Source organism: Oreochromis niloticus, unplaced genomic scaffold (assembly GCF_001858045.2).
Source record: "Oreochromis niloticus isolate F11D_XX unplaced genomic scaffold, O_niloticus_UMD_NMBU tig00007063_pilon, whole genome shotgun sequence".
NCBI classification, from domain to species: domain Eukaryota; kingdom Metazoa; phylum Chordata; class Actinopteri; order Cichliformes; family Cichlidae; genus Oreochromis; species Oreochromis niloticus.
This window is the reverse complement of record NW_020328340.1, coordinates 1-5570: the sequence shown is the minus strand read 5'-3', so window position 1 is coordinate 5570 and position 5570 is coordinate 1. Positions and strand designations below refer to the sequence as shown.

The following is a 5570-nucleotide window of genomic DNA, read 5'->3' as shown; positions in this document are numbered from 1 at the left end:
CCATGAAGGATACATTTGATATATGTTTTCACATATTATAGACCAACAAGTTATTATAGCAGTTTAAATACGAGCGATCGGAAGCATGTGCTGATCAGCTTCAGTTTCTTCTCTGAAGTTGCTCTATTTCTCTTCAGGTTTCTCTCAGACCAAGATTGAATGTGATGACAAGGGTGATGGATGGTGTGACATGTGCTGCTGGCCCACAGAACCAGGTGAGTATGCTGTCCATGTGCTCTGCAACAATGAGGACATCCAACACTCTCAGTTAAGATTAGTTTTCATGATTGTTGCCTCAAGACCTGAGATCATGGTGGTGGGCTTGTGATGGACACACTTTTCATGGCTGAAAGCTCTCCTGTAGAGGCTAAGCCCTCTCGATCAACAACACACCTGCCGCTAACTACGTGTGTCTACCTTAAATATCTTTACAAACTCAAAATGTGACCTCTAGCACCAAACGCTTGCTGCAGTTCTTGGTGTCAGAGGTGACACACAAGGTATCGGGTTTTAGGTGCAATTACTTTTTCATATAGGACCAAGTATGTTTGGATAGCTTTTTCCCCTTGAAAACTGCCGTTTAATATTACACATTCTTGTCTAATATTATAAATGTATTGATCTGAAACGTGTAAGTGTGACAATATGGAATAAGATACGAAATCAGAAAGGAGGCAAATATTTTTCACAGCGCTAAGTCTGTAAATGATCTTCTTTGGCTGTAGTAGATCTTTGACTTGTTCCTTTTTAATTGTTTGTTTAAAATTGTTTTCTCTAGGTTAAGGCGTACGGTCCAGGCCTTCAGAGCAGTGGTCTGGCTGTTGGAAAACCACTGAATTCACAGTTGATGCCAAGCAAGGAGGAAAGCTCCTCTGAAAATTATAGCCAGGTATATCTGGCTTTGTATATGACCACAAATATGTTAAATATATTGCATGTACCGTATTTTTCAGAGTATGAGTCGCACTTAAAATCCTTTAATTGTGCGCCTTATGTATGAATTCTGGTTGTGCTTACTGACCTTGAACCGATTTTATGTAATACACGGCGCTCAAAATCTGTCAAAAATGTTTTAGTACGACTTGGTAAGCTACGAAGTCGCACCGCTTGATGGATTGTCGGAGCATCATGGTTACGTAGTCAGCAGCCTCGCGGAGTGATACGCGCTGCGCTTCAACATAATATTACTGTATTGTGTGTGGATAAGGACCCCAAATGGCACCTGTTAAGAGACATGCTTACGAAGCGGATTTCAAACTCAAGGCTGTCAGTCACGCAGTAGAACATGAGAATAGAGCAGCTGCGAGAGATTTCAACATTAATGAATCAATGGTACGGAAGTAGAGGAAGCTAGAAGAAAGAGTCGAGTAAAGTTTGACTTATCTGACTGTTTTGTTTCGCTTAATGCGTTTTATAATCCAGTACGCCTCATGTATAAAACCAGACCTGTTCATCAACAGTGCGCCTTATGGTCCGAAACTACCGTGTGTTAAATCTGATTGAACTAATCCCTTGTCTTCTGCACAGGATGGTGAAGTCAATTCTGTGGATGTCCAGGTTAAGGATAATGGCAACAGCACATACACCTGCACCTACACCCCACGTAAGCCTGTGAAGCAGACTGTGATGGTCTCCTGGGGAGACTGAGAGTCCATTCAGGGTGAGTATGCACTCACTTTCACTCTTGCATGCAGGGTTTGCCTTTTCTTCTCACTGAAAAGTCTCTTGAGTTTTGGTGTTTGTGCCCACAGATGAATATCGGAGCAGGCTGTCATCCAAACAAGGTGAAGGTCTCTGACCCTGGAGTGGCAAATACGGGCCTCCAAGCCTTCCAGCCAACATACTTCACTGTTGACTGCTCAGAGTCTGGTCAAGGTAAAGCTCCATAAAACTGTGTGTGTGAGAGTAAAGAGCGCAAACATATGCTCATGTCAAAGAAATATTCCAAACAACCGATATTACAGGGAAACTTATTTAACCCACTGCTGTTTGAGGCTAAAATGACTGTAGAGCATTACTGCAAAGGTACATGCTAACACAGCCTTTGTCTCTGCCATCAGGACAAAGGCTGTTTGCGTTTAGGCTATTCCAATGACATCCTTCAGGGTCAAAGTGGATCCTTCTAAGGCAGAGGGACCAGGACTCAGCCGCAGTGGTAAGAATACCTGTACTGCCTCACAAAGTCAGAGAGTGCTAACAAAAACAGTCCGTTTATTTAGTTTATTGGTCTATAATAGAGATGGACCGATCCGATATTACGTATCGGTATCGGTCCGATACTGACCTAAATTACTGGATCGGATATCGGCGAAAATAAAAAATGTAATCCGATCCATTAAATATCAAAAAAGCATCTCACAAAACTTGCAACATGGAGTAACTCGGCTATAACCGTAGCAGGTTGCAGCAGTATGCCTCATGTGATACAGCGGCTGTGTGTATTTGTAGCCTTGCTACAAACCAGCATTTCATCTCCGAGGAAGTTATCCCAGAGAGAAGTAAAGCAAGTGTGTAAGTTCATCTCTGAATGTTTGTAAAGCGTTCCCATGTTAAGCTTAACAACCGATATATGGAGCGACTGCCTCTCTCTCTCCCTCCCTTCCTGCCGCTACTTCAATCGTGAAACTGCTTAACGATCAGCTGATCGGCTTTTCTGTTGCGAGTCCATCTCTCTTCTTTGTTTTTGGCCACTTCGCGCCAGAAAGAGGAAACCAGCGGCTGAACAACAGCAGCACGTTTAAGCTTGATAAGCTGTTAGAATTTATTTAATATTACTTTCTACACCAGGATCCTTTTCTACGTAGCTGACGGCTGGTAACTGTGCAGGGGCGGATCTAGCAAAGTGCAGCCAGGGGGCATAAAATACTTTTCTTTCTTATTCTCATTTGAAATATGTAGCTTTTAATAATAATTATCTGAATCTTACACTCAAAGTTTTAATCTGATGTAAAATGTATAGAAGTCCATTACTGTATATAGTACTGTTAAGTCTATATACCCTAGTAAGCTATAGTACTTTTTCCTTGGGAAGGTACCGTCTGTGAATTCTGCAATTCTGTAGAAGAAAGATGTTGAATCTATTAATTATTCTTGAAAAATATTTGTTTCTGTGCATTTTTTTTCACCCTGCATCAAATTAAAGTTGATTACATCGATTAAGCATCATGAGGTGGAGGGTGGGTGGTTCCCTATTTTTTTTTTTTTTTTTGCTGGGAGTTTGCAACCTATTAGTTAGGTTGCTTAATATTTCTGCTAAGTACTCTTTAAAATACAGAATAGGGAGGATGGAGCAGGTTTAAATTAGGTTTTAAGTTAGGTAAGGTTTATTAGATTGATCAGTGTTGTTGAACTATGAAATATTTTGGGTGCAGTGTATTTTTTTACACACAGGTATAACAGAATAGCTTTAGTGTTGTTGTTTATTTAAACTTGAGTATGAACTTATACAAAATGCAGCAAGATATTTAAAAAAACAGTTTTATTGATTAAAAAACACAATATCGGATTCATATCGGTATCGGCAGATATTCAGATTTATGATATCGGTATCGGACATAAAAAGTGGTATCGCGCCATCTCTAGTCTATAATACGGTCTGAATGTTTTCCGTCATACTACATGGAACAACTCTTCATAACACTTTTATGAAAATGTTTGACGAAATTGACAAGATCAAATTCAAATCACAATGGCAAGGATTTAAAAACAAGAATAAACATGAATAACAGGGTTGTAGTTGGTACGCGAATGTAAACAGGTCCTTTTGAGCTGTCATTTGAACTTTGCTTTTAAGTGTTTGTCAGGCAGCACAGTGGCACGGTGGTTAGCACTGTTGCCGCACAGCAAGAAAGTCCTGAGTTCAATTCCACCATCAGGCCGGGTCTTTCTGTGTGGAGTTTGCATGTTCTCCCCGTGTTGCGTGGGTTCCCTCCGGGTACTCCGGCTTCCTCCCACATCCGAAGACATGCAGCTTGTGGGGATAGGTTAATTGGATAATCCAAATTGTCACTAGGTGTGAATGGTTGTCTGTCCCTGTGTGTTAGCCTGCGACAGACTGGCGACTGTCCAGGGTGTACCCCGCCTCTCGCCCTATGACAGCTGGGATAGGCTCCAGCGCCCCTGAAAAGGATAAGCGGAAGCGAATGGATGGACGGATGGATGTTTGTCTAAGCATGAATGTTTTTACGATGGCTTTCCCCCCACCTTGTACGGTTGCCAGTATATTGATGTTTTTATTATTTTTTTAAATGAATCTAAGCTTTCGAGCAGATCAGAGGTGTCAGTGTATTTCTTTGGTCTCTGTTCTGGCAGAGATAGCTGTTGGCAAAGACCAGCTTGTGCTGGTGCTTGTTTCTTCCTCCCGTTATCACCACAGCTTTATTCAAAGAAGGTGATCTGATCTTTGGCTCGTCTGTCCAATAGTGTAGATTATTGCAGAATTCAGATCAAATCAGGGCCCAACTTGTGTGAGTAACTTTATGAAGGGAATAAGGGAACTCTGCCAGCTGCCAGCTGAACTGTGTAAAACCTAAATTACAGTAGACTGGTCTCATTTGAGGTTATATGGGTTATGATTATATTTAGAGATACAACTGTGTAATGTATGTTCTATGTCCTGTTTTTAGGGGTCTTCTGTGAGGCAACAACAGACTTCACTGTGGATGCACAAATGAGTTTGCGCTCCATGTTTTGAGGGTCATGAGCTTCGCCTGGCGCTATGGCTGGGCTGAAATATGCAGGTAAAGTGCGGAGGGTTTTGCAGCAACGCTTACACTTACACTGATAATGGTTTTCTATAAGTCTACATGCTGGAAACATTCTGATCAGATGCCTAAACTGAAGCAATAAAAATGCAGTCAATTAGTAAGGATATGTGTGACAATGAAGACCCGACAACAGCAGCGTTGCAGTTTAGCACGTTTTTATCACACACACCACCCTCTCCTGCGGTCCGGCAACATCTTTAACAGGGAAGACGTGATTGATGATGGGCTCAGGTGTGAGTCAGCCAGTATCTGTTTTGTCTGTCTTAGGAATCTCCTTGTTCCCAAGGAGATTGGTGAGCACCTTGTTAACATCGAGAAGAACGGCCGTCATGTTCCCAGCAGCCCAATTGCTGTTATGATCAAGCAGTCAGGGATTGGTGATGTGAGCCGTGTGTGTGTGAGTGGACGGTGGCTGACCGAGGCCAGGACTTTCAGCCTTGAGAGTTCATCATTGATGCAGGTATATGCTCAGTGAAAGCATAAATACTGTGATATTTTTCTTTTTAAACATTCAATAGAATATTTGTCAGTCTCATCTTGTTATATAGGCTTCTCTGCTTGAGCCTTTCACTCCCAGTTACAGTGGGCATTAACACTGAGGACCAGGAGGATGGCTGGTGACACGAGTTGCTTTTTGAGGTTCTCTTTAGCCTGTTCACTTTGTCAGACAGGTTCTATTTAACTGATTTCTTGATTCACAAGTCTGCAATTAATCAGGCCTGAGTGTGTCTAGTAACACTGAACTGAGGTTTCCAAAATTGGTTAATCACAGTTAACTCGTGATTAACAAGAGGGCAATTTGTT

At 41.8% G+C, this 5570-nt stretch overlaps 1 long non-coding RNA gene across 1 annotated transcript; it reads left to right on the top strand.

Moving 5' to 3' along the window:
- The first annotated feature begins 2099 nt into the window (after window positions 1-2099).
- Window positions 2100-5091, top strand: LOC109199104 (uncharacterized). Its single transcript, XR_002059583.2, has 3 exons — window positions 2100-2155; window positions 4626-4739; window positions 5034-5091. It is a non-coding gene; the product is annotated as an uncharacterized LOC109199104 (long non-coding RNA).
- The last annotated feature ends 479 nt before the right edge of the window (window positions 5092-5570 follow it).